The sequence below is a fragment of the Callospermophilus lateralis genome, chromosome 17, assembly GCF_048772815.1.
Source record: "Callospermophilus lateralis isolate mCalLat2 chromosome 17, mCalLat2.hap1, whole genome shotgun sequence".
NCBI classification, from domain to species: Eukaryota; Metazoa; Chordata; class Mammalia; order Rodentia; family Sciuridae; genus Callospermophilus; species Callospermophilus lateralis.
Window position 1 is genome coordinate 49,396,197 of NC_135321.1, and position 23,784 is coordinate 49,419,980.

A 23,784-nucleotide genomic window follows, 5' to 3' on the forward strand; every position below is an offset into this window, starting at 1 on the left:
ACACATATGTGTCTTACATATGATATAGCTATATATATATATATATATATATATATATATATATATATATATATATATTGCTTTTATTGGTGCATAATAATTGGGTTCATTTTGACATAATCATTTGTGTGTGGAATTCAGTTTACTCCTTTTCAGTTCCCAGTGCTCCCTTCTCTCCCCCTCCTTACCCCATTCCTCTGCATCTACTCTATTGGACTACCTTGCACTCATTTATTTTTAATTGGTGCTTTATGGAGATTCACAAGGGTGGAATTCACTGTGGTATATTTCTACATGCACATAGCATAATTTTGTCAAATTCACTGTGCATTTCCTCCCCCTTCCCATCAATCTCCTTTTACTCTGATCTTCCCTCCATCTTTAAGGGCGCATTCTTTAATACTAAGTTATGGTAACAATAGAAAAAATTTAATTAGTTGTTAATAATGAGCCAAGTGCTTTACAATCATTGATTTGGCCCTCACAATAATACTGAGATCAGTAATATTTTACCTCTAAATTCAAAGATGAGGATATTATAACCTACAGAGATTAAAGAAATTCCCCAATGTTACAACTAGTTAAGTGACAGCTATTAACTGGTATCTGACTCAGGTTGCTCCTAAAGCCAGCACTCTTAAGGTCTCCATAGAACATAAGTTAGCAATTGCTTCATATTTGCTAAGCTTCGTCAGTAATTCTGAATATCGATAGTATTTACCATTTAAATTGTCCAGAACTAGCTATGTATTGAGAAATCAATCAATTGTGGGTGAGAATAGACTTTTATAATCCAAGTCTCTTTCTAATTTGAGCACTATTGAGAGTAGGTAGTTTTGTTCTGACCTATTTTTCTGTAGAACTGCTCTGCAGGGTGTTACCTGCGAATTCACCCTGGCAGGCCATAGCTACCCAAGTGACTAGAACTTCTCCTATCCATTTCCCTGGCTCGGTGCCCTATACTGCATGGACCTACTTTACTTGTAGTAAGAGATGGAATCCTGGAAATGTCCTTCCCATTATTCCTTGGGATTTATCCATCTTAATCAGGAGGCAGTTCCTACTATATTTTTTCCATACATGAAGATTTCTCTTTTATTGCACTTTGCTTCCACTCAAGAACTGCAGGAAGATAACTAACCAAACAATCCATTTTGGTTCTTTTAAAAATGACATCTCGAATAAACAAGATCAGAGAGGACCAGAAGACCAGCAGTCAAGAGGGAAATTCTTCATAGGAACAGGATTGCTACTAGACGGTTTTAACATAAAATGAGGTAGAAGAACAGAACTCTAGGAACTAGGAGACATGAACTCTAGTTCCAAGATTGTCAAAACATTCTCCTAGGCTTAAGAACAAATTAGGTATCTAATGACTCTGGGCACCAGTTTCCTCATTTGTGAAACAAGCATAACAGTCATTTCCCAACTTAACTTCACAGGGTTGTGATAATGATCATTTTAAAGTATTTGGAAAAAATGTAAGGTACCACAGAAAATGTGGATGTCTACTTCAATGCAGCACATTGATATATGCATAATTGATTTAGTGTCCAGGAGCTTCATATTGGCTAGTTGTTTGTGTGAAGATCCCGATGACAACAGGGAAAAAAATGAGGTTAGGTTCTAGGGAAATTTGGCCTTTTCTCTCTGATCTCTAGCAATGATGTTATTTATAGGTCTGGTTTCCAGCTTGCTTAATTGTAGGCTTCTCTGTGAAGGTTCTGCAGCCTGAAAGCAAAAGGTACCTGCTTCACAGTCTACCCTCCCTATCCACATCAACCAACATAGGTCAAAAATAGCTAGGAAAAAATGCATCTTTAATAAACACACACTGAGTCTTTCTTATCATAATTCCTAAAACAGTAGGACAATATTTATATGTAACTTATATTGTATTATGTATCGTATCATAAGTAATCTAGGGATGATTTGAAGTATAAAGGAAGATGTAGGTAGATTATCTACAAATATTATGGCATTTTACACGGGAAATGTGAGCATACATAGATTTTTAGGATTGGTAGGGAGACTAGAACCAGTCCTCCTACAGATATGGAAGCATGGCTCTACTTCCAAATGAGAAATGTGAGACTTAAGGCAAATGAAAAGGCAAGAAAGAGAGCCCTAAAAAGTACCCAGAGGTACTAAAAAGTTCTATTTAGTACCTCTGGGTTTGGGATATGCTTCCTTGGTCTACCCCATCTCAAGATTTCCTTCTTGAATCTCTGGAACTGTGAATGTAGTGATCTCTTGTGCCTGTGACTATGTATCCTTGATACTGCTAAAGTTGACTTTGAGACAGTTCAAAGGGAGACTATACAGGTAGGCCTCATCTCATCAAATGTGCCCTTTAAAGCAGAGGATTTTCTCTGGTTGGTAGCTGAAAATTAAATATTAGATTCCGAGTATGAGACAGATTCAATATGCCCTTGTTACCTCAGAAGATGGAAGGAGCCACTGACAAAGAATAAGGTAGGCTCTAGAAACAGAGTGGCCCCTGTAGCTGACAGCTGCTATTGCAATCTTGCATTTGCAAGGAACTGAATTCTCCCAACAACCTGAATGAGCTCAGAAGTTAGCCTTTCCTGGACCTTCTAGGTGAGAGTTCCTTCTGGCCAGCCACTTGAGTTTGGTCTCTGTCAGATCCCAGCAGAGAATCTAGTCAGGCCTCCTAGACCGACTTACAGAACAAGGAGCCAATAAATAGGTGCTATTAAACTTGTGGTAACTTGTTATGCAATAATTGAAATGAAGCACTATTGACTATATGTGTTTCTTCATTCCATTTTCCTGTTTGTACTATTTTTGGTTCTACCACTGAAAACTGTATTCTATCTTCATTCCAGATATTTTAAAAATTGACTTCCTAGCTCATAAATGCATCTCACTTTGAACACGGATGAAAAATATCCATGCACTCTTTCATTCAATGAATAATTACTAGTTGCCTCTTATCTGCCCAGACGCTTGTAGATACTGAGGATAGACTAGTGAGACAGATATTGTCTTTGTTCTCATAGAGCCTGCATTCTTATATATAAAATTAATATCTGTTTTACTTTATTAGCTACTGTGAGGAATAAGAAAGTATGGTTGGAGAGGTAAGCCAGGGGATAGATATTGTTGACACTGATAAAGAAATTAGATTGTATTGGGAGGTTATTCGAGGCTTTTGAGTAGAGGAGGGACAAGGTCAGATTCTCACTGTAGCACTCTGGCTGTTCTATAGATAACAAACCAAATTGGGAGGTCGGGGTGGTTTCAAAGTAGGGTGGGAGAAATAATGGGAAAAAGGGGGACCAGATAAAAGACAGAGGTCCAGAGGAGACATGGTGGCTAGCACTATGTGGAAGAGGTGGGGGAATTGATTAAAGTTGGAATACATGTAATGTCAGGAGAGGGTTATACAGAAAACAAATTCTTTGGCTCTTGAGTATGTCCTTAACTCCTTCATTCCTTATTATCAAGCACTCACTTCTGCAAGCCAGTTGGCACTCAGAGCCCAATTTTGGCTTGGAAGATCACATTTTATTCACTCCTTAAAATAGCCATAAGAAGTAAAGATCTTTCATTCTGTTTTAATTGCTATGTAAGTATGGAGCTTTGGGGTCTGAGAACCGATAAAGTTGTGTGATTATGTATGTATTTAATGGCAGTTAAATGTTGACTCTATGTTCTATTCTACTTGAAAATCAAAGAGTTTCTCTTTTTCTTTTGCAGATGGTTCTTGATCCTGATGTCAGAAACTAGGTCTGTCAACAACTGACAAATGGACTTGAGTCCAGGGACCCTGGGATGGAATTTTTACATTTGGGATCTTCTTTGGCATCTGTGACATTGTATTAAGATCCAGAGCCGAGACTGTCACTAGCTCTGATCCTCCTGTTTTCTCTAAGTATTTGTGTCTTTTCTGGGTATGCCACTAGGGTGACAAAAAACATCCTGAGAGATTGCTCTACATGGTGCTGGAATCAGAATGATCCTTGCAGGATCATGAGTTGGAAGTAGAATGCCCTTTTAAGTTTTTATTTCTGGCATTAATTTTTGAAAGCTCTGTGGCATATGCAAGGAATAGAGTGCCTGGGGGTCTAAAATGATGATCCATTATCAGTTCTTCACAATTCTTTCAAAACCTCTTTTGAAATGAAAACTAAACTCAAATATATAATGTTGATCCTCTTGGCATGCTTTTAAGGAGATGAAGAGGGTTCTGTTCCTTGAACAATTTTAATATTTCTCTACATACCAGACATTGTCAGAAACCGGCTACAAAGGTAAGTCAAGAGAGACCCAGACTCTTCCTTCATGGAGCTTGAGACTAGGAGAATAAACCATTACCAGTCAAGTACCCACAGAAAAAAATATATGGTTGCAAACTGAGAAATGATCTTCAAATTATTATGAAGGAAAATACAATACAAACTGATATGGTTGAGATGTGAGGTATCCCCCCAAAGCTCTGGGTCAAACAGTGCAAGAAAGTTGAATGGGAAATGATTGCATTATGAGAGCCTTCACCTGATCAGTGCATGGATCCCCCAGTAGGGCAAACTGAGTGGAGCTGTAGACAGGTAGGATCTAGCTAAAGGAGGTGGTTTGCTGAGGGCATGTCCTTAGGGTTTATATTTTGTCCCTAGTGAGGGGAGCTGACTCTGCTTCCTTATTCCATGTCCTGAGTTGCTTTCCTTGTCCACACCTTTCTGCCATGATGTTCTGCCTCATCTCAGGCCCAAAGCAATGAAGTCAGCTGTCTATGGACTGAGACCTCTAAACCATGAGCCTCAAATGAACTTTCCTCATCTAAAATTATGCTTCTCAGGTCTTTGGGTCACAGCAGTGAGAAAGCTCACTAACACACATGCTTATTTTCGTATTAAGGACGAGATCTTGCTGTTTGTAAGATTACAAGATTGTTGTTTCTATGTCTTGAGAAAGTTTGGAGAAAGAAATACATCTCAAATCCTGAACATCTTAATGCCTGCTCCATATGTGCTATTAATTTGGAAACTTCATTTTAAATTTGTTATGTCTTCATTAACAAAGCACAGCCTCAGCACATGACCTATTATGTATTCCGGGTGGTACTGCCATCCCACATAGCCTGTGTTTCTTCATAGAATGTCTGCATTTTCATGTCTTCATTCACGCATTAGACTTTCAATAAAAATTCCATTATCTTTCCTACAAATTTGCTAGCATTTGTGTAAGTCTCAAAATTACAGCAGACATTATATCAGTATGCATATTCTTATTCGTTCCTTGAGCAGCTTTGAAATGTAGGCATCAGTCTTATTTAATTAGAGGAAAGAAGGCCAAGAGAAATGACTAAAATGCTCCAGGCCATGCAGGTAGTTATCTAGAATTCAAATCATGGTGGCTTGGTTCTGAAATCTGCATCTTTTCATTACTCTGTCATAGGAAGGACAATGACACGTGTACAATGACGGTTACATTGCAAGGGGATGTGTGACAAGAGCCACACTCTGATACTAGGATTTTGGATGGGGAGGGTAGCATTTTCACTAAACTGATCATACTAGTTAACTTTTCCTCTATTTACCAATTCCCTGATCTGCCACAGTTTTTTTGAGGCTTCTCTGTCTAGTACATCATTATCTCCCTCTCCTTTATGCAAAAACCTTGAGAGTCCTCAGAACTGGAGGAGAGTATTGCTGTCTTTAGAGTGTTCTCTGCTAAAAAGTTTTATCCTGATTATAGGAGACAGATTTGCAGTCTAAAGTACTTATTTCATCTCTCATTCCAGTTTTCTTAAGAGACACTCGATTTCTGATTCAAGGCTGTTTCAGTACATCAAATAGGTATGCAATGTCATTTTCTCGTTTATAGTGGTAATGGCATATTTGATGACTGCACTCTAAATTCCACTGTTGATTTAGGAGGCTCATGAAGACCCATCTGGCAGCATCCTGTCAGCGGGTGCCAGCGGGTGAGGCAAATGGTGATGTGGGCTCAAACTGCTTCTCTCCATCTTTATAAGAAACTTTGATCACTTTTTGGTGTATACCATGCAAACATGCATTCAAAGTTGGTCACATTTACAGGTACATTATTCATTCAACCACTATGATTAGGGTGCAGAAAAAAGTGGTAAACACTAATACACTGCAATTTTTCAGAGCTATTAAAAACTCTTAAACAATTATTTAAGCCACAGTTGGCAAAGCTAAAGCCACTGTTAATACTGTCCTCTGGATTCTTATTATTGTACTTATATTTCTTACCTTTCCCTGGAGGTCTGTGGACTTCTAAATAATGCATATATGTGTTCCAAGGCATAAATAAATATTGGATGTTTCAATCAGAGGGGTTTAGATCTAATAAAAAAAATCTGTAACCCATATTCACAACCTTGGGTAGGTCGTTTGTATTCTAAAAGCATCGGTTTCCTCACTGGAAAATGGAGGCTAATATGACCTGTCTTGCTTATTTTTCAGAGTTTTTAAAAGAAAACACAACCAAAGTGAAGGTAGCCAGAGAGTGTTTTGTGACTGGTCACATCCATACACAAATTAATAACCTTTCTGCTGCTAACCTGTCCATACCCAGAAAATGTGGAAATTGACAACATAAATCAATGGATAATATTTTAAAAGTAGAAATAACAGAAATGGGAGTTCAGAATTCTATAAGACTTGATCTTGCAAAGTATTTGAGCTTCCTGGATGTCATTTTCCACAATTCAATTAAGAATAACAGGGCCTGGCTTATTTGCTTCACTGGAAACTCAAAGAACATTTGGGATTGTGCCATCACCTCTTGGCTGGTCAGAAATGAGATGAGATTTAAGATCGACTCCACCATTCACTTATAAACTTTGAGCTAAATCAAGTGTGCCTTTATCTTTCTCAGTAGTATTATGTTTCTTGTTTGGTCATATATTTAGTTTATTTTAACAAAAAGTGTTAATGAAAATGTTTTATTAGCTTTATGATAATATAGTTGTCAATATTTTCCTCTGTAATTAGCAACAATAATAAAAATCTTTTAGTAACTGTGGCAGACATGCAGAAGGCATTTTATATATACTATTTCACTCATCATAACAAATTCAGAAATAGGCATTCTTATTCTATTGGCTTTAGAGATAAGGAAACAGACTAATAAATATTTCAGTAAAATTACTCAAGGTTATATGAATAGAAGGAAGTGAAATAGAATTATAAAAATCACCCCAAACTTGATTTTGCAACTCTGTCTTCTGATGGTTCCTTATCATAATTGAAATTAATTAATAAATTATTCAATTGTCTAATATTTCTTTGCTGGTTCACTATCGCTGGTTCACTATCTCTATTTCCAGTTATTAGCCCCATGCATTGCACATAGACAATCAATATTTGTGGAATGAATGAATGAAAAAAATGGGTGCTTCTGAACAAAGAGTAAGTTATGGTGACGAGGGGCATTTGGGTACTCTATGAAGTGTTTTTCTGTGGGCTTCTACTTAACTATATGGGTGGAAAGTTGGTCCTATTCTTAGCATTTTTTTTTTTAATTTCCTGGGACCCAACTGAGAAAGCATGAGGCAATCAAGAGCTTTCTTGGAAGAGAGGCTTCAAGGATTTTCATGCTGGAGGGCTGCTGAAACACTGTGGGCTTACACTCTGACAACTGGTACTAGAAGATTGCTAAATGAGATAAATACATTCGAAAGTCTAAAGTCAAATAGTTAAATCTTCTTATAGATGTGAATTACATGTAAGATTAACGTATAAATATAACTAGTGTAATTAAAGTAGAGAATACCATTGTCTTAGATTGCTCAGGTTGTTATAACCAGAAACCATATATTGGATTTCCTAATATATTTTGAAAATCAACTTCTTCTCAGACTTAAGGTTTACAAATATTTTCTCCTATCCTAAATATTCCCATTTCATTCTGTTTATTATAGATTAATTAGAAATGATGTCTTACAATTGTTAAAAATCTCATGGGTTGGCCTTTTTTTGTGAGGAGAATCCCAGTAGAGGAAGGTGAGTCTTATAAATTTTAACATTGTTACAATTGGTTCAAGTACTTAAAAATTTACTAATAATTAAAGTATTAAAGGACTAAAATAATGACAAATGCTGAAAGAATAACTTTTAAAGGCCAATATCCAATAAATAATAAAAAACTTTCAAAATATTCACAATATAGAGACTATGAATCTGAATGAATACAAAAGAGTTCACGTGGTAGTGAAAGAATGCTTTCCCCTGAAGATCAGGAACAAAGCTATGATTTTCCTTGCTTCTATTTAACACACAGAAGAACCTCTCCATTATAATAAGTCAAGCAAAGAAGTTTAAAGTCTACATAATTTTAAAATTAGAATTTAAACAGAAAAGCAAAACTAGTAGCTTATATGATGCAGTTGAGCAAAGATGAAAGATATGAGGTAAATATAATAAAACATAGTATTTCTATACACTAGCAATGAACAATCAGAAAATAAAGTAAGTTCACAGTAGTATAAAATGCAGTTCTTGGGCATCAAGTATGGTAAAATGAAAGCTAGAAATGCTGCTGAGGGAAGTTTAGAAAGACTCCAAATAAAAGGAAAGACGTACAATGGTTGGAAGATTGAGTAGAATTGCTATCTTAATGATATTCAAACTGATCTACTGGTTCAGTACAATCATCAATTTCCAACCACTTCTAGTTTTTAATTCAAGAACCAAAAATAGCCTTTGTAATTTTGAAAAAGGGCAATAAAATAGGAAGAATTTGTACTAAATGACTTAAAAATGTATGTAAAAGACCAGTAATAACTCCAGATCTCAGACAATACAGGAAAATATTGACAAGCTAGACTTCATTGAAATGGAAAATTGCTCTTCAAAATGTCAACAGAAATGAAGAAAGCAGCAGTCAAAAAAAGTGATATGTACCCAGCAATCTTGCAATACAAGAGTAAGACGACAGACATCCCAGTTTAACAAAAATTGTAACCTATTTGAATAAAAACGTCATCAATGAAGATTAGCAAAGGGCCAAATAATATACATCAAAGTACTCGGTTTCATTTATCTTTAAGGAAACAAACTATAAAGAGCTATATGCACTAGAATGGCTAACATCAAAACCACTGACAACATCCACTATTGGTGATCATAAATGTAAAATTGACATATTTACTTTAAGGAAAAAGTTTACTAGAATGATACCTATGCTTGACATAAAACCTAACAATTCCACTTTAAAATAAGAGAAATGAAAACATGCACACAAATGCATGAACATACTTAATCATAACATTGTATGTAAGAATCTCAAATCAGAAATAATCTGTACATTTCTGTCCCCCAAAATGTAGATATGTATACAATAAACTGTTTCTGGACTTGAAGAATTAACCAGAGAGACACCTTTAACCAAATCAACAAGAGAAAGAGCATAAACACTTCTGGATTTCATCCAGAGGATCATTAGAAACTGTTTTGAAAATTTTTACTCTAATAAAATGGAAAATCTAGAAAACATTGACACATTTCCATATACATAAGAGCTGCCCAAATTGAACCAGAAAGATATAGAAAACCTAAACAGACCAATATCAAATAATGAAATTGAAATAACAATTAAAAGACTTCCAACAAAGTAAAGCCCAGAATCAGATGAATTCTCAGCTGAGTTCTATCAGAAATTTAAAGTAGAACAAACACTAGTCTTTCTCAAATCATTCCATGAAATAGAAAGGGAGGAAACACTTTCAAATACATTCTATAAAAATAGCGCAATCCTGATACCAAACCCAAACAAAGACATCAAGGAAAGGAAACTAGAGATCAATATTCCAGATGAACATTGATGCAAAAATACTTTAAAAATATTATCAAACTGTATTCAAAACCCCATCAAGAATATAATATACTATGATCAAGTGGGTTTCATTGCAGGGATGGAAGGCTTGTTCAGGCACAAATCAATGTATATAATTCACCACATAAATAAAATTAGGGACACGAATCACATGATCATATCAATAGAAAAGGTCTTTGGAAGAATCCAACACCCACTCGTGTTATCCCTAGTTGAAAAACTAGGGATAGAAGGAACTTCAACATTATGAAAGTTATATATGACAATTCCAAAGCCAACATTACACTAGACAAATAAAACAACAACAACAAAAAGTATTTTGCTTAAAACCAGGAAGAGAAGGATGTCCACTCTTACCACTTGTGGCGATTTTGCAAAATTTTACCATAGCAATTGGGCAAGAGTTAGAAATTAAAGGAATACAAATAAAAGTCAAATTTTCTGTTTACTGAAGACATGATCCTATATCTAGAAGACCCCAGAACTCCACCTGAAGATATGTAGAGCTGATTCATGAATTTAGCAAAGTAGCAGGATAAAAGATCAGCATTCATAAATCAATAGCTTTCCTATAAGGGTGATACTGCTAAGAAATAAAAATCATCTTACAATAAACTCAAAAATGAAAACTAAAATTAAAAAAAATACTTGAGAATTAATCTAACCAAGGAGGTGAAAAATCTCTACAATGAAAATTATAGAACTCTAAAGAAAGAAATTGAAGACCTTAGAAGATGAACAAACTCCCATATTCTTGGATAAGCCGAATATTGTGAAGATGGCCATGATATCAAAAGCAATACACAGATTCAATGCAATCTCCTTCAAAATACCAATAACAGTCTTCAGAGAACTAGAAAAAACTTAAATTCATTTGGAAAAATAAGAGACCCAGAATAGCTAAAGCAATCCTGAGCAATAGCAGCAATGTAGGACGCATACTAATACCTGATCTCAAATTATAATAGAGCTATAGTAACAAAAACAGCATGGTATGGGAATCAAATAGACATCAAGACAAATAGAAGACACAGAGACAATCCCATATACTTATAGTCATTTGATATTTGACAAAGGTGAGAAAAATACATGTTGGAGAAATACCAATGGGTATGATATCTGGCCATATTGTGTTTTCATTTCTAGTTGTGTGAAGAATCTCCATACTGGTTTCCAGTGTGGAAAGTCTTACCAAAAATGTATGAGTGTACTGTTTTCCCCACAGCTTTGCTAGCATTTATTATTTATATTCTTGAAAACTGACATTCTCATTGATGTGAGATGAAATTCCAGTGTAATTTTGATTTGCATTTTCCTAATTGTTAGTGATGTTGAACAATTTTTCATAATTTTTGCCCACTATATATGTAAAGGTAGCAATTAAAAAATCAACAAGCAAAAAAGGAAGATCAGTAGAGGAAGGAGAGTATGGGGAGGCGCAGGAGGTGACTGAAATCGAGTAAGTCAAATTCTATTGTCAAAATGAACTCAATTACTATGTACAATTATAATGTTCTAATAAAAAGGAATAAGAGTGCCTAGGAAGAAAGATTCTGCAACATCATGGTAAATGTCTTCGGTAATAATTTTCTATCTTTTCCTTAAAAAAAAAATGACTCATACTTGGGTAAGTCACACCTGGCAACAGGGAAAAAATTTTTCAAGGACTTCTGAGTATTGTGTTTGTGTTGACAAATTCTGGGGTTCTCAAGAATATTAATGCACCACTGTTCAAGTGTATGACATATGGATACCAACTAATAAATGAAGCCCCAACCTGGCTCTGGCTCTGGCTCAGTTATTTCACCTGGTAATCATCTCTCCAGTTCCTAAATGTACCATTGTAATGAATAGACATGATGGCCGTTTTTAAAAGCCCGTACCTTGGTTTCTTGGCCTGTAGTGTAAGACTTATCAAATTCTGAAAATCCAAGTTAAGTCTCTGAAAATTCCTTTCCTTTATCCCTATAATGGCAGTCACTATAATAAATTTTTTTTAAAAAAATGATTGTATTCCACAGTAGGACCATAGACGTTTTAATCAGCTTTATCACTGCTGGGACCAAAAATTCTGACAAGAACAATCTTAGGAAAAATTTATTTTAAGGCTCATGGTTTCAAAAGTGTGAGTCCATAGGAAGATGGCTTCATGCCTTGGGGCTTGAGGTGAGGCTGAACATCAGGTTGGAAGAATGTGGTAGAGGGAAGTGGCTCATGTGATGATCAGGAAGAGGGGAGAGAGAGACAAAATATATTCCCCAACGGCACGTCCCCAAAGACCCACCTCCTCCAGTTACACCCTGACAGCTTTCAGTTACTGATTGGATTAAGGCCCTTATAACCCAGTCATTTGCCCTCTAAACTTCTTATATTGTCACACACATGAGCTTTTGAGGGACACCTCACATTGGAACCATAACAATAACTAATGCCACACTTGAGCATATAAAGAATTCAGGGGTCGTAATCCATATCACATCTTCCTTTGGGTCAACAGTCTGAACTTTTAAAAAGCCTAATAGGTTTTAGTATACAGCAGTCGACTACTACAAACACAAGTAGGTAGTAATCCCAAGTACAGATATCATGAAGATGTGATCTTTGTTGAAGCAGATTGTCAAAGCTGGATGAATATGAAATGTGGTCAATGTGTTAATGTTAAAGCTTCATCCTGGAGTTTCATAAACTGACTTCCAGACCACTCACGTATAATCGAATTAAGCCTTTATTGAAGCACACCAGTGGCGGCTAACCAGAACATAAAGCTGTTCCTCTGATCAGCCCCGAAAAATTGCAAGGGTGCTTCTTATAAGCCTGAAAACCACAAAAGGGGTGTTCGGGGGTCTAGCCAATGCAAGCAAGCCAGGTTACAGGAGCGGGAGAGTGCAGTCAAACGGTGGGAAGCCTAACCAATCATAGTTAGCCCAGTCACCCCAGTTATAGAAACAGAGCCCCGTTACCCTAGTTACAGAAACAATGCCCAATTAGATGGTTCTGTGTTCTTAAAGGTTTCTATAGCAAAAGGAAAAGAACATCTTGCCCCAGTCATGACTCTTCTACTTGGCATGGTTGTTTTACAGGATGAAGTCATAAAACAAAATGGAGTCACATTTGCTTCTACTATCACAAATGAACTGATGAATGAATTCTTTTCCACCCCATCATAAAAAATAAAAGGTATTTGGGCTTCCCAAGGATGGGCAATGTATACATTTCACATTTATGGTTCTTTCTTTACAACTTCCCTCTTAACCATTTTTATTATATTTATACTCTTTTTATACCTTTCAGAAGATGGCATAAATGGACCTAAATCACGTGAACATTCTGCAGAACACAACAATGGTCTACAGTATCAATGATATCGTATTTATTGGTCCAGAGGAGCAAGTCATTACAATTGTTTTGGATGCCTTAATAAGACTATTCATTTCAGAAGTGGGAGATGGAAGATTCAGGGACCAATCACATGAGCGGAATTTTTAGGAATTTAAGAGTCTGGGGCATTCTCCCAAAAGTAAAAGAAAGGATAAATTATTGCATACACTATCCCTTGCCAATTAAAAACATGGCCAAATGGACCATGTACCTCTGTACCTTTAAGGGGCCTACAATGTATACTAGGCCCCTTAAAGGTACAGAGGGACACCTCACATTTGAACCATAACAATATGGAAATGTTCTCATTCATTTACTAAGTGACAAAAAATGTTTGGCAATTTTGAGTAGAGTCCAGAGTAGGAAAGGACTCACCAATAGATCCACATAAGGTACCAACAGTCCTGCTGTTTAGGCCCTATGATTGGGCAAGCATTATAGGATTAATAGTATCTGTGGCAACAAAAAAGTGTCTTTTGTAACTTACAGAAGGCTCAATAGAAGAACCACAAGGTAGACCTGAAGGGATTCTGCAGAAGGAAACTATATAGGATTTGAAAACTGGCTTGTGGTATGTTAGAGCTCCCCATTAGAAGCTGGGTGCTCTTCTCACCATCAAGTCATCATCTGGAGCAGGCCTAGAAGAACTCTTGTTATAAAAGTTGTCCATCTAGGATTGGGACCAGAGAGCACAAGAGAGCTACATGAGAAGGTAATCCAAACCTAATGGTTATTACGACTGTTGTATTACGGCCTCCCTCTCAGTTCCTATTTGTGGTTAACATGGAGGTTCTCATGACTATCTGATAGAAAAGGAAAACGAAATGAAATACTAATGTATTGCAGTTCTTCTCATGGGTGGCACTCAAGAAGGAAAAATAGGAGGGGAAATGCTCCCAAGGGTGCACCTGACTATCCAAGAACAGAAACAGGCCAAGGCAACAACAAACTCAGACTCACCTTCCATGACAAAGGCTTGTCTGGACAGGAAGAAAAATTGGTGAGAGAAAAATTGAGATACTGGGGATAAAAGGGGGAAAAGTGTATGTAGTGTCTTATGGTTATGTGTAAGAAGAGTGAAGAATTTTGTTTTAAATCTTAGTACAAACCAAAGAGCATCTCCATGGAAGAGGCACTAAATAAGTACATGAAATAATTAAGCAAATGACAAAAACCAGTCTTTGTCATATCCACCCCAAGGCTAACCCAGTGCATTCAGAAATGGAATGGCTACAGCAGCAGAGCACAAAAGCTTCTTGCCTTTGGACTCTGCTCACTGAGGCTGATCTGGTCACTCCACTGTCACAAGTCCACCCTATCAGCAGAAGAGATAAATTTGCTAACTCCTGATACCTCATTCTTCAAGGTGACAACTAGTCATAGTTATCTGGATGGTCAGTGGTAGGATGGTCAGCGATTTGGGATGACTAGCAGTAACCCATATTTTGGTTATGGATTTTTATTTTTTTGAGGGCTGTACTTGTGCTAGCAACATTTTTTTAAGGGCTCAAAGTATTTGATTCACCAATATAATCAGGCAGAGCAATGCCTCAGACTAAAAGATCCACATCACACGGAAGTTGCATTAGTAAGTATACGGCCACAGGATTTCCCCGTTCTCTTACATACCACTTTACTCAGAAATTGCTGACTTGTTAGAACAATGCCATGGCTTTTTGAACATAGAGCTAAACACTAGCTTGTACGTGATGCTCTGTGAATATCATGCCATCCTCCAGGGCACATTATATATACCTTAACTAAATGTTCACTCTTTGGTGTTGAGACATTTCTGAAATATGAAAATAAGTTATCCTAGTTAACATCACATTTTTGGAGGGGGAGGACCAGGGATTGAACTCAGGGGCATTCAACCACTGAGCCATAACCCAGCCCTATTTTGTATTTTATTTAGAGACAGGGTCTCTTAAGTTGCTTACAGCCCAAGTTGCTGAGGCTGGCTTTGAACTCACGCTCCTCCTGGCTCAGCCTCCCAAGCCATTGGGATTACAGGTGTGCACTACTGTGCCTGACCTCACATCACTCTTAATGACTCACATGGGGAATTTGAACTTCCTATCCCCACAGGTCTTGGTTCCCAGAGGATGAACACTTACCCTGATGAAACAATTCCACTTGACATTAATTCCTATAAATTGACGAGTAACTTTGGGTCCCTTTTGCCAAGGGTCCCAAGGACAAGGAAAGGATTCACCTTTGTAAGAGGATGACTATCACCTAGAGGAGATAGGATTCATGACATAAAGGGAGCTGCTACTGAAGTGTCTCTTGACATTCCCCTGGCCAACTTGGATACATTGGCAAGTTCCCCTGTCAAAGTCTGAGACAAGCATGGTGAGCAGGGGGCTCAATTATCCCAGGTTTCATGGTATAGATCAGCATATATGCTATCCAAAGATAAGGGGAGAGTGTCTAGGAAAGATTATGGAGGGGGAAAGCCATGAGTGTCAGTTGTGGCTTTGAGACCAACTGTAGTAGCTGTAGTCGATTTCACTAGCCTTCCATTTAAAACTTCCTCTGGGAGAAGGACCAACCAGAATCCCAGAGAAGGAGACCTCAAATGGGATGGACTTTCTGTGCAAGCAAGCAGATCTATTTGCATCAGTGTAGACTGTAGTGAGACCTTAGTTCCCTGTCTAGGACAGAGAGGCTTATTCCATCAGCTGCTTGGATGATTTGATTGGCTATTGACAACCCACATCTCAGTCCCTCTCTTGTAATTTTCTTGACCCATTGGAGCTATCTTATCTGATGTCCAATCCCTTCCCAAGGGGCAGCTTATATCTAGTCGGTGATCAATTTTATGGTCACAGTGGGGTTCCTGATATTAATTCAACATCAGTTGGAAGATCTACCCAAGATCTAGATCTCTAAGGAATTGACCGAGTCATCTACTGCAATTTTCTCTTGGCACAGGTATTTCTTTCAAAAATAAGTCATTAATCTTTATGCAAATCTCTGATTCGTTCTATTTGGCAGAAAATCTAATCTGAGATAGGATATGTAAATGTGTTACATGCCCATAGAAATATGCCAGATTTTATTGATACTTGTTTAGGATGGCAGGATTTGGGATGATTTTAATTTTCTCTTTTGTATTGTTATGCTTTTGAGTGTTTCTATAATTGTCATCAACTCTTATCAAAATAAATAATTGTTAAAAATTTTAAAGCTGTTACGAAAAAGTACTGTTTTTGAAGTCAGAAAAGTTAGGTTCAAATCCAGGCCATGTGGCATTTGTCATTCAGCAATTTTCTGAAATTCAGTTTCATCTGTAAGATATGGAGAGTCATAATTATGCAACTTGGATTTGTTTTGAGGAGGAACATAATGAATATAAAACCACTTAGAAAAACTGTAATGTACTACTGAGATGCTATTTGTTTCTGATTTTATTATCTCTTGAAACTGTTTCCTACTGTTTTTCTTTTTACATGTTGGTACCAAATGAGAGTGTTGCTGGCTTAAATGACCAGGAGGATTACTATGTACATTTTATTTATGTTTTAAGTAAAGATTAGAATCTGTTCTCTTCATCAGAGTGTACCCAGATCAAAACTTTGACTTCCTTTACCCTATCAAGGAAGTCATTGTCTTGTTTGAGCTCTGCAACAATTCTGTGTATAAGGTCTATGATTCTATCTGGGACTCAAAGCCAGAACACTCAATGCCTCTAAAATGTATCATTCTCAAGACATTTAACTCTTGGGACATAATAAATGAATGCTCTAGAAGAATCCTGCTTTTATTCAACTTCCTGAAAGAATTTGTTTGCTATAAGATCTAGTGAGGTTGGGGCATTTTGGATCTTAATTACAGGAGCCTTCAAAATTTCTTTAGGCAGAACATTTTTATGCAGTTAATAAAATTCTGTCTGCCTCTAACGCTGGAAAGCGTCTGGTTTACCGCTGTTGGGAGGAATAATTCTCAATTGAAATTTGTGATAATTACCTGCAGACTCAACCTTATTCCATAGTTAAATTAGTCTGGATTTGGTCATAACTAATTTGGAATGATAGGAACATTTCTATAGTGAGTACTTGACTAACCGTTTTTTTCCTTCTGTGGTCAGTGATAAAAAGAGACAGAGCATATTTAATAAAAGGCTTAATTGAAATTAAAGATGAGCTTCTTTCTTCCACCAGTTATTTGTCACCTGAAGTGAGGATTTGTGTTACCAGGGAATAAGTTTAGAAGCATGACCTCTCCACATGCATATGTGTTGACATACATTGGAGAAAGGACAACCTCTAATGGGGTTCTGGGAACACTGTGTGTCTGCAGAAGATTAAAACTTGATCCCTGTCTCTCACCCTATATAAGTCAACAAAAAAATGGATTAAGACTTTAATGTAAGACCTGAAACTCTCAAACTGCTAAAAGAAAATATAGGGCAGATACTTTCAGATATTAGCCCAGGGAGTAATTTTCTGAATAGGACCCCCTCCCAAAGCATAGGAAACTAAAGCAAAAAATCGAAAATCTGGATTTTATGAAACTAAAAAGTTTCTGTGCCATAAAGGAAACAGAAGAGTGAAGAGACAATGGGAGAAATATTTGCCAACTGTTCACCTGGTAGAGGATTAATATTTAGAAAAAAGGGACTCAATAAATTAAAAATTAGTATTTTAGTTAAAAAATGGGAAAATGCTCTGAATAGACACTTCTTGTAAGAAATACAAATGGCCAGGAGTTGTGAAAACATTCAATATCACCACCAGAGCAATGTGAATCAAAGCTACAATGAGATATCATCTCACCCCAGTTAGTATGGATATTATTAAAAAAAATAACAACCCACAAATCCCTAATACTAGCAAGGATGAAAAAGTAACTTTTACTATTGGTGGGAACATGTATCAGTATGGTCATTATAGAGAATTCATGAAAGTTTCCAAAAAAAAGGTAAAAAATAAAATAAAATCGATCTACCATATGATGTAGCCATCTTGCTTCGAGGTATAGATATCAACTAAGGGAAATGAAATGAGCATACCAAAGAGATACTGCACACCCATGTTTATTGTGGCACTATTCATAATAGCTAAGATACAGAATCAACCTAGGTGTCTATCTAAAGAAAAATGGATAAAGACTATATATATACACACACACACACACACACACACACAATGAACTATTATTCAGCTGTGAAGAATGAAATTGTACCATTTTGAGCAAACCAGATGGAACTATGACATTGTGTTAAGCCAAATACACAAAGACAAGTACTGCATGTTTTCACTCATAGGTAGAAGCTAAAAAATAAGTCTACATGAAAGTAGATATTTAATGATTAATCATTAAATTTAATTTAATAAGGGATTGGGAAGTATGTGTATTGGGGGTAGAAAAAACAGTGGCTGCATTTGATCCATGCACATTATATGTATTATGAAAATAACATTGAACCTAATTACTATGTGCCATATATGTGAAAAATATGACAAATCCAAGTATGGAGTGGATGGATCCTTGATTCATGAATATAAGTGTATTTTGTCCAGCTTCTGGGTTGCTGGGTATTTCCCCTCAACTCTTGGCACCCAATTCCTGACTATTAGACAGGGAAAACAGGTCCTCAATACTTACCCAAACTGACACATGAAATAACCTATGTGAGAACACTTGGAAACATATGTAGTGGAATATGAAATCCTTAATATACAATGACTATTGCTTATTTGTTTTGGTCAATGGTATATTTGAATTTCTTTTGTGTTGGTAATAAAACCCAGAGAGCATCAGAAGCTATGCTCAAATGGTTTTTTTTTTAAAGGAAATATTGCTTTTATATCCATTTTAAAATGATAATTCTAATGTATAGTACTATACTAGAGTAAACCTATTATTCACACGTTGAATAAAACGTAAAACCAGGGGTTCTAAGGACACTGTTAGTGGTCTCCGGGTTCACTACATTGTGTGGTAGTGCATCTTTCATGAATGTGGTTTCCATACTAACTTGAGGAAATCCACAGGATTGGCAGCCCTCAAAAGATCAGGTGCCACACGGGTATTTGTTGACAGCCTAACTGTACTGGCCACTGAGCTGGTCAGCAGCATGCTCCAGATCTGGTCTAACTGATCCGTGATAAAGAACATACTTTTTCTCATCTGGTCAATAACTTTTCAGCTAGTTATAAATCACTATTACTGTATAAAAAATAAAAATAGAGGAAAAGAGGGGAAAATAGGCTTTTAACATTTAGCCAGCTCTGCCTGTGCCATTTCCCTCACTCATCTTTATGTTTGATTAGAATTTTATTGTGGCAAGGAAGGGATGGGCTTCAGGCTTGGAACATAAAGATGTATGCGGAAGCCCGACTAGTAATACCTTTCAGCCTAAGCCACTCTCTCCAGTATATTAATATTTATAAAAGAAAGATCTTCGTGAGATCAATTTTCTATCTGTGACCAGACAGCTCACAGATGAACATTTAGTATTTTTAACAAACCACTATTTTATACTTGACACATGTCCATGTCTAATGAACAAGTTGATCTCCTCAGTCTTTAACTTGCTCTCGACTCTCCTTACTGAAGGATGGTAGGTTTTCTGCATCTTCTTAATTAGAGGGATGATGCTTCCTGTAAAAGTCACTCAAAAAGACAAACATTTTTGGATGGTTACTTTGCAATTAGACTATATGTATTTTTTTATGTCAGTTCTCTTTACATCCCATCTTTGTGCTTTGATATAATAATCCTTCTTGTCTCATAATAAAATAGGCATTTTGTATTGTAGAGACAAGATAAATCTATTTTTTTTTTCCAACAGAGTAGTCCACATTATGAATTATTTTAGATTTGGGGTAATTGTGAATTTTGAATTTTTAAAGAAATAGTTATAGTAAAGAATTCTGTTTAACATTCAAGAAAATATGTAGTTACTTGGTAGATTTACTTCACTATTATATTTTAATTAATGACTTGACTGAACTAATCAAAAAGTAAATGTTCCTTTTAAAAGTTTGATTATGTCTCAAATTTCCAGTTTTTACATTCATGTCGTCACTGATCTATTTCTTCCCTTATTATTATATTATGTGCTCACATTAAAGATTTTTTTTTGGCAGGGAGGGTACCAGTTTATTGCACTCAGGAATGCTTTTGAGCCACATTCCCAGCCCTTTTTATTTTGACATGAGTTCTTGCTAAATTGCTCAGGCTGGCCTCAACCTTATAATCCTCCTGCCTCAGCCTCTTGAGTTGCTGGGATTACAAGCATGCATCACTTTATTTGGCTAAAGAAAATTTTTAAAGAAAGATCTCACAATTTCAGTAAATGAACACAATGTTTTAAAAATATTCATTTTCTGTCTTTGGTTTGTGAATATACTTATATGGTTGCAATGTTGTAGTCTATGGTTGCAATGTTGTAGTCTAAGATTCTTTAAGTATTTTTAATGATTCTTCAAGTATTGCCAGTAACTATATAATATTGGGTTATATATTGTGTTGTGATTTACTTTACCATTTCCAGTAAGCATTTTACTGATTTTTTTTAAAAAAACAACTATTTGATAATACTGTAATTACTATCTTTGCCTTGATAGCTGTTCTTTCTCTTGAATTAATTACTTATGAATTTTTTATGACTTTCAAAAATGATCAGTTTATAGTCGAGAACATCCAGAGATGCTATTTTATAGTTTTGCATTATATGAGTTTCCTCACATCAAAATTGTCGATGCTTCTTTTGATTTAAATTTGTTCTTTTTTTCTGCATTTTTAAAAATTGATTTTTTTCATAATGAGTTCTTTTAAAACCATAACATACATTTCCCATGCTGACATCACATGATCCATATAACACAGGAGGGGGGTTTTCTATTGCTGGAGGTACCATGTTCTCCATCACTTCAGCCAGACAATTCAACCTCGAGTTCTCTGCTCCTGTGCACCTCTACAGCCTGCCTGGCCTTTCCTTGCAGACATTCCATAATAGCAATGAGGTTAGCCTCACGGTTTTCCTTGATTCCTTTCATTTCCACAGTCAACTTTTCCCCTGCCAACTCAGTGAAGTTGTTGATCCCCCCCGCCAGTGCTGTGAAGGATCTCTCATTTATTCTCCCTCTTCTCTGTCCATTGTTTCAGTACCTGGTCTTCTGAGACATTTCTCCTTTCTCTTCTGCAGCCTCCTTGGTTTTCTGCCTGTGTCTTCTCCAGGAATAGATCTTTCTTCGGAGAAGCTAAAGTTCCATGGGGCTACTGAGATAGCTCAAGATCAGCTCAAATGTCTGGCAAGAGGCACAATTGTTGATTTGCTTCACTTGCATATCCTGGTAACTGTAGATGTTGAGAGATTCTGAAAACAAGAGCAGACCAGTGACAGCACGGACAGTTTCTTGATTTTCTTCTTATGCACCACTGCTGTCTTGGCCATTACAGGGGTTGTGCAGATGCTGAACAGTGGTGAAGGGTCTGGCTACATAAGCCAAGAGAGCAAGAGAGGAGATTCATTTATTTTTGTATATAACTATGTATAAGATTGTATCTTAATGCTATTTTAATTTTACTTTCAAACCAAAAGTGAATATTAAAAAATATTTTGTAACAGATTCTATTTCCTCTAGTATGAAATGTCTTTGGGATCTTAGATGTTTAGGGGACATTGATATAAGCTCTATTTTGTATTTTATACATAAATATTCTAAATTGGGTTTCCTTAGTATTTGTTCTATTTTTCTTAAAAACTAAATATTTTGGTAGTCGAATATGTCAGTTTCTTCATTGCGGTTTTGTAGTTGAATTTTTCCATCTTCAAAATGAAATTTATAGTTGACTATAGAGCAGGGAATAGACCCATGTTAAAAAAAAATCCAAATCTTCTCTCATGTAGTCAGGATCAGAATGGTTTATTAGGATGGTTTCATGAATCAACTGCTGATTTTGAAAATAGAATAAAATATTATAGCTATTTAGGGCCGATTGAAGATCAAAATTTCTTTGTTATTATTATCTGTTTTGTTTCTGGTTAGAAGCTATAGAAACTGATTCATTTACATGAACAAAAGATAAATTACTGGGAGGATTTCAAGGGCTCAATGAAGAGAAGGTGTAGGTCCAGGATCAGGAAACGCGTCATAACATGGGAATTTCGGAGGTTAGAGCAATGCCAGCATTATGAGACCCACCAGGCCCAGTCTAGCCCACCTTTGCCACCAGAACACGGACTCTCGGGCTTCTTGTACACAGTAACACCTGGGGCTACACAGTAAGGCATGTTCTCCAGAATTGAGAGCAGAGAGCCAATAGGTAGGCAGCTGTGCATGTTGGACATCTCCATGTGATGTGTTTACAAAAGCACTTTTGCATATAGTCTTCCCTATCTTCAGATTCCAGCTTATTGCTCATGAAGGGAATAATCAGATTCTCATTGACTGAAACACATTAACAAAACTTCAAGGAATCTAGGGTTTCTTTCATTCTCAAATAGTTTAACAGAAGATTAAAAATGGCTCAAGAACGTAGATGACTCATCTATTCTCAGTCTCTCACATCTACTTATTATTTCAAATAGCTATTCAATGTTTGGTCAGATGAAGTTAGTATCAGAAGGAGTAAATGGTAGTTAGGGTCCCCCCCCCCCCAATTCTATTTATGTAGGATTTGGGAAATTGTTTTCTGCTCTTGATATATTTCTCTTGATGTCTAACCCTGGTTATTGTACTAGTTTCTGATTGCTGCTGTAAAAAAATGACTACGAATTTAGTGACTCAAAACACAAATTTATCATTTCCTAGTTTTGGAGGTCAGAAATCTATATAGGTGTCTCTGAGCTAAAATTAAGGTGTCAGCAGAGTTGTTTTTTTCTGAAGTTTCCAAGGGGGGAAAATCACCTTCTAAAATCTAAAGGATGCCTACCTACATCTCTCAGGTCATGGTCTCCCCCCATTATCCAAGCTAGCTGTGGTTGGTCCAACCTTTCTCACATCATTTCACTCCAACAGTGACTTGTCTGTACTCCTCTGGGCTTTTAAATCCTTCTGATTACATTGGGCCCATCCCATAATCCAGGATGATCTCTTTATTTTAAGGTCAACTATTCAGCAAACTTAATTCTATCTGCTACCTTAATCCCCACTTTCCAGGTAACATCTTGTATTCACAAGTTCCTGGGAGTCAGACGTAGACCTCTTTTGAATGTCATTGTTCTGCCCACCATGATTATTCATACAAGAGATTCACTCTTTGGTGGGCATTTGAGCTAATGTGTGGACACTGCTCTTTTTTGAATTTTCATGGAGGATGCCTCTTCTGTTTCCTCATGGCTAGGACTATGGATTCATGCTAAAACAATTGTTCCTTAACTTTTCCAGATTTAAAATTGTTCTTCAGTCATTATACATTTGAAGTCCTCAAATTCTATTGTGTAACTCAATTTACCTAAACTCATGCAGCTCCTCAAAAATCTTAAGTCAGGCAAATCTACAACTGCTAGAATTATATAATCATTTATTCAGTTCAAACAACTATAATAATAATATAATATCATCAAGTATATAATTGTCAAAGCGTTTCACAATCTTACATTCTGTAAATATTAAA

The 23,784-nt window shown here is 36.4% G+C and overlaps 1 pseudogene; it reads right to left on the reverse strand.

The window, feature by feature from the left end:
* Positions 1 to 21,095: 21,095 nt before the first annotated feature.
* On the reverse strand, positions 21,096 to 21,619 carry LOC143382958 (stathmin-2 pseudogene; annotated as a pseudogene).
* Between the last annotated feature and the right edge of the window lie 2,165 nt (positions 21,620 to 23,784).